Source organism: Saccopteryx bilineata, chromosome 1 (assembly GCF_036850765.1).
Source record: "Saccopteryx bilineata isolate mSacBil1 chromosome 1, mSacBil1_pri_phased_curated, whole genome shotgun sequence".
Taxonomy (NCBI): domain Eukaryota; kingdom Metazoa; phylum Chordata; class Mammalia; order Chiroptera; family Emballonuridae; genus Saccopteryx; species Saccopteryx bilineata.
This window is the reverse complement of record NC_089490.1, coordinates 315,412,386-315,419,161: the sequence shown is the minus strand read 5'-3', so window position 1 is coordinate 315,419,161 and position 6,776 is coordinate 315,412,386. Positions and strand designations below refer to the sequence as shown.

The following is a 6,776-nucleotide window of genomic DNA, read 5'->3' as shown; positions in this document are numbered from 1 at the left end:
AGGCTGAAAACAACTGACCCGACAGTGCTTTCTATATGTTTACAGAGCAGTTTTTGAAAGCCCAAATAGCACAAAAGTGAGATTTAATGAGACAGCACTTTATTTCATAAAGATACAGGTTGACAATCCATTTTTATTAGCAATATTTTTATTATATTAATGATGACTAAATCATTAGGTCCTTTCTGTAAAATGTTCAGGCTCTAATGGTTACCACATTAAAGAACTTTGTCAGATTTCAATGTTCCCAAAATCTGATGATCTTCAGAACATATTGTTTATATCTCACAACATAGTCATTCTAATTGTCCTTATTTTGAATTCAAGGATTAAAAATAAAACTTAAAATGTAACTTAATTAAAATTATGAAGATATTTGGATGTTTTCCTGGTTTGAGGTACTAGAACACATATTCATTTGTTCAGCAAATAAATATTGATGAGCACCCACATTTTTCCTTAATACATTGCAGATTATGGAAACTCAAGGATGGTCATCTTTACCTGGAAAATTTCTATTTAAAATTATTTTTTATTTATCATTATATTGAGAGAATTATCATATATATATATTTAAATAAAAATTCTGAGGCCTTGGCTGGTTGGCTCAGTGGTAGAGTGTTGCCCTGGCATGTAAGAGTCCTGGGTACGATTCCCAGCCAGGGCACACAGGAGAAGCGCCCATCTGCTTCTCCACCCCTCCCCCTCTCCTTCCTCTCTGTCTCTCTCTTCTCCTCCCACAGCCAAGGCTCCATTGGAGCAAAATTGGCCTGAGCACTGAGGATGGCCCCATGGCCTCTACCTCAGGCACTGGAATGGCTCTGGTTGCAACAGAGCAATGCCCCAAATGGGCAGAGCATCGCCCCCTGGTGGGCATGCTGGGTGGATCCCGGTTGGGTGCATGCGGGAGGGAGTCTGTCTGTCTGCCTCCCTGTTTCCAACTTTAGAAAAATACAAAAAAAAAAAAAAATTCTGGCATTACTTTCATGTAAAATGATTTATAATCTTGTTAATATATACAAAATTCTCCAAGCTTTGTGATAATAATACTTGGCCCTGAGGAGTTTATTTCACCTTCTGTTTACTGGAACTTTTTATATCTACAAAATAATAGGGAATAAAAGATATTATTGCAACTATTATAGCTTTTATTTCAACAAGCTTTAGTATTTACTTCTATGTTTCAGAATTACTAGTTTCTGAGATACAAAGGAAAGTAATATTAACTGCTATCCTCTAGAGTTCCTAGTCTAGTAGGAGAAAAATGAAATAATATCTATGGTCTAAATAATGCTTTATTGATTGTATATCTTGCTTATTTCTTCTTATTAATTGAGAAAATTTAAATTTGTCTTCTCTCTGATTCTTGAATTTAGAAATATTTACTCAATGACAACTTCATTCTCAATAAACAATTAGTTTTCAATTTCTTCAGTTTCATCTGAGTTTTTCATAGCTTTTAGGCAGAAAAAGAATCAATATTGTGCTATACTACTACTCTGTAAAAACAGCAAAACATTTTGGGAAGGCTCAGAGTTGACCATAAAGGGAGTCTAAGATTAAACAGGTAACCAGGACTTACTATGAAATACATGATTTTTGGAATGGCTGTGGTTGATTGTTAACCAACTTTCTATTTGATACAAAATATTTCCATTTAATTTTAATGGTCTATGTCCATTCTGGATCTTGCAGCACTAAGGATGCTATTCCCCTTTCCATGGCAATGACTGATGTTTACATTGACAACAAGAAAAATTCTAGTTTTGAAAACTTATGACTGATATAAAGACAAATAAATCTGATCCAGGGCAGGTAAGTTCTTATATCCTACCAGAAAATATGTCAGAAATAAATTTGAGTCAGTAGAACTAACTAGCCTAAATTTAGAGAGTTTCACGTTTCAGCTCACTATAAAGAATTTTCTAACAATTATAACATCATGAATAGAATAAACTGACTTTGAAGTAATGAGGTTCTCATAATTAAATGTTTGAATAAAAAATATATGAAAGTGTGGCAGAGGAAGTCATTGTAAATGGTCCTGGGATGAAGTAGATGATCTTGAATTTTTCTTCCATCCTACTTTTCTAACACTCTTCCTAGGTTAAATTTTGCTCTGTCACCTTTCTTAAAAAGGCTGGTTATTTTGAAAAGGGTGTCTGTGAAGGAGGCAGAAGGAAGATAAAAATTTTAAAAGACAAAGATAGGAGGCTGATGAAGTAAAGAAAGCAGTGGATAAGGAGATCAGGTAGGCAGTATGAAGAGATAGGAAATTAGGCAAGGGGATGCATAGTGCTAAGCCTAATGAGTCTGGTTTTTTCATTGCAGAAATGAGCCAATATGAAACTACTAACATCTATCTGTTTAGTAAATTTTGGATGTGTTTAAGCAGAATTCAAACTCCAAGTTTTGACCTCCATAACGTTAAGGTGTTAGGTAACTCTATAATGCCAGGATGACCGCTGATCTTCAGCCTGACCTTTTGCGCATATACTTCTGCTTCCATGGCCTGCACAGAGCAAAACAGAGAAGCCCCAACAAATATGGCTTGTTTATGGATAAAGCTGCAAACTTCTGTACACAGTTGTGTGGCATGTTGTTTACGCCCCCTCCCACTTCCACATCTACACCAATCCTCATTCTCCAGCGTTCTTCTGTCTTTTCTCTGTTTAGTGCAAGGGTGTCCTTATGATTCTAATTTTACTTTTTTTTTTATTCAGGAAAATTCTACATCTATGTTGTTATTGTCCAAAGAGAAAGTTATCTAACTTATGCTCCCTCTATATTTGACTTAGCCTTTCCAACCCTTTTTTGGTGTGAGACATGGTCTGATGACCCATCTTTATTACTCCTCAAATTCAAAGTTGCCTAAAGAAATTTTCTGATTCTCTATCTAAGGATATACAACTTGTCCAAACCTTCCTTTGGGATGAGAAAAGTGAAGAAACTCTATTATTAAGAAATTAAGCACTGAAAAAAAAAAGCAAAAACCCTTCTGTTTCTCTTTTGCTTCTAAAAAGTAATATATCAATTTATAAGTTAGTGAGTCTAAGGAAATTATGAGGAAAATAAAAGTACATTCACAGCTTCTACTAGACTTTTTCAGTCCCATATGTTCACTCGTCCTTTACCGCAAATCATTAAAATAGTACATTTTATGCACAAATATATGTAATGCTCATATGTACCACACTATAAGAATGAATTCCATAGTGTAGGCTGAAGTTTACACAAGGGTGTTAGAAGGCTTCCTTTTATATTGCAGCCAACACAGAGTCTATTCTAGCAATGTTCCTGAAATTATCATATTTTGTTCTGGCTTTTTCTTTAACCGTTTCTCACTGAACAATAAGAGCTAAGATTGCTCTTCAGATGTCATAAAATATTAAAAATTGCTCTGGTATGTTGCTGGAACCATAAGACAAAACACGGACAATTTTATAACTTCTTATAATTTCTCTGAACTTTGTTATTTTGGTAACAAAACACAAAATTAGCAAATATGTCTAAACTACTAAGATGTTAAATTGGAAGTGAACACTCTTACAGATTTTATTTTTAAAACCATGATTGGGAATTTTGCTTCTGCTTTTCAATAACACATTATTTACCATATTAGTCAGATACATTAACATCAAAATATATTTAGGAATTAATCATAAGACTATTAAAAATTGACATTTTATCAATACAAAACTTTTAACCCGCCAGAAAGTTATAATAATTTATTTATCTTTATTTTTTTATTTTTATTTATTTATTTTTTTACAGGGACAGAGAGAGAGTCAGAGAGGGGGATAGATAGGGACAGACAGACAGGAACGGAGAGAGATGAGAAGTATCAATCATCAGTTTTTCGTTGCTAGACCTTAGTTGTTCATTGGTTGCTTTCTCATATGTACCTTGACCGTGGGCCTTCAGCAGACTGAGGAACCCCTTTCTCGAGCCAGCGACCTTGGGTCCAAGCTGGTGAGCTTCGCTAAAACTAGATGAGCCTGCGCTCAAGCTGGTGACCTCGGGATCTAGAACCTGGGTCCTTTGCATCCCAGTCCGACACTCCATCCAGTGCGCCACCGCCTGGTCAGACTATAATAATTTATTTTTGAAGTTAGGTTTTGAAGTTGAATCATTCACTAACTGTCTGACAATAAGTGTCCCAATGCTGAAGGTAGGTGGAGCACAGACAAAACTGCCATACGGCGGTGGTCCAGTTGTCAAACCTTTCTCTGATAGTGAATTAAGAGGGTGTACTGGAGAAAGGGATTGATGTACTAGTTAATTCTATGTATTAGGTCTTTGAATGGTGCAGAGAAAATGGTATCTATAAAGATAACATGATTGCCTGGATATTGCCAAATGCCACTGGTGTTGCACAAAAAGGAAATGAAGAGTTGAGGGGAGTACTGAGCAGCTGAAAGCCAGTGTAAAAACCTTTCCTGAAGTGAGGTAGAAAAAGCTGAGGACTGGCGCACAGTCAGACTGGCCTGGAGATGCTTCTGGAGATAACGTACAATGGCTGCCTCAGGAGCACCTGTGGTCAGTTCAAACTTGTATTGCTTGGTTATAATGGGACTGAGAAAACTACATTTGTGAAATATCATCTAACTGGAGAATTTGAGAAGAAGTATGTAGCTACCTTCGGTGTTGAGGTCCATCCTCTCATGTCCCACAGCAGCAGAGTACCTATTAAGTTCAATGTGTGGAACAGCGGGTCAGAGGCTCAGTGGACTGAGAGACAGCTGTTATATCTAAGCCCAGTGTGGCATTGTAATGTTTGATGTGATTTCAGGAAGTATTTACAAGAATGTGCCTAACTGGCACAGAGATCTGGAAAAAGTGTGTGAAAATTTCCCCATCATGTTGTGTAGCAACAAAATGGTATTAAGAAAGAAAAGTTAAGGCAAAATCAATGGTCTTTCACTGAAAGAGGAATCTTTATTATAAGACATTTCTGCCAAAAGTAACTACAACTTTGAAAAGCCCTTCCTCTAGCTTCCTAGAAAGCTAATTGGGGACTCTAACTTGGAGCTGGTCACCATGCCTGCTCCTGCCCCATCAGAGGCTGTCATAAACCTGGCTGTGGCAGCACAGTATGAACACCAACTAAGGTTTGCCCAGACCACTGCTCTCCCGGATGAGGGTGATGAGCTGTGAGAAAGAGAACCTGGAGCCCAGTGTCAGAAGTCTGGTTTTGTAGGCAACTGTCCTGTGACGTCAGTGGGGCAGCGGGTTTGCCCTTCATTATATAGCTAAGCGGAACCTGTGCTTGATCATGGGGACTGAAAGAGATGAATGGGCTTCTGAGTGAATGCGGCGGTTAAAAAGTACCTTTATTTTTTGGACCTGCATATTTAGCTCTTTTGGAAGGCAGTTGTTTCCTTATTAAGTTTCAAATATAAGACTGCTGTGGTTGCATCACAATATTCAATGATAAAACATGTTTGTTACTGTCATTCTCATTCCTTTTTCTTTGGAATTGAATAAAATGAATTAAAAAAAAAAGAAAAAAAAAAAGAAAAGGCTGTGAACCAATTCATAAAACAGCAGCCAGAGAGGCCAAATTCAAAGAACGTTGTATGCTCACCAAGGCTATTCTATTATGTCAAGACCATTTTACCTGGTGGGAAATATTGGGGCTCTGACACATGGGATGAAGATACCAGGATGCATGCCATGTAACTTTTTGTCTTAGAATCCTTCTGAGCCTATAAAAATAGCGCTCCCATCAAGAACTAGCATGCCTCATCTCCCACTTCTTGTTTGGAAGATAATGCTGAGGTTCTTTCCTGTCAGTTATAAAGTGTGTCCCTCAAGAGCTGCTCCTACCTTCCCTCAAGTCCACCTAGTTCATTACTAGGGTTAATTCATAGCATAACCTAGGTGGTTCTATAGTCAAAAGAGCTATAAGAAATAGATTTTATATACCAATAGGTACAGGCAAAGTATGAATGAGACTGTATTCTGAAGGTGTTTAATCAAGGGACAATAATATAAAATAGGAGAAGAAAGCATTATTGACTTGGTAATGCTCTCCTGTCATGTCATACTTATCACTGAGGAAAAGATCTCAGGAGATGGGGTAAACTTGCTACTAGTATGTTTCCTAGAGGCATGTAAAAAAGAATGGTCTATACTGAGTGAAGTTAAAAGGCCAGAATTGCCATAGCAGAAATGGGAAAAATAAATTAAATGGTCATGGAAGTGACCAGACATCTATGGCCAGAAGGTCTACTAGACGGTTATGTTCATGAGAAGGCCCAGACCACATACCATTTACAAGGGCTATGAGAAGTGATCTCTTGAGAGGGGAATGAGCAACATTAAATTTTTTAATGGTATCATTACTCTATAAGCCATAGCTGTCAATAAGAGAAAATATTATAAAATGTGGCATACTAACAATAATTAGAATACTAGGACTCCCCCCAAAATAAAGAAAAGGTGACTACAAATATCTATCAAATCAAAATGGAAGCCAAAAGACTTGATCTATAATGAATTTTGAACATGGTATCCTTAATGGCAAAATAAATATGCAGTCAACAAGGATACAACTCAGCTTGAATTAGCAGAAGAAATCAAGGATGGATGACCAGAAAGCTTAAGGAAGTTGCCTCAACAAAAGCCATGATCCCCTTCCTAGTTCCACATTTTATGCTGTTTTCAGAACTAAAACCCATTGATTGAAAAAGAGACCAAGTCTCTAAGACAAGGGGCTCTTTAAGAAAACAGCAATGCCCTGGCTGGTTGGCTCAGTGGTAGAGCATTGGCCT

General features: G+C 37.1%; 1 pseudogene; it reads left to right on the top strand.

The window, feature by feature from the left end:
- Positions 1-4,515: 4,515 nt before the first annotated feature.
- LOC136320490 (GTP-binding nuclear protein Ran-like) lies at positions 4,516-5,157 on the top strand (annotated as a pseudogene).
- Positions 5,158-6,776: the final 1,619 nt, after the last annotated feature.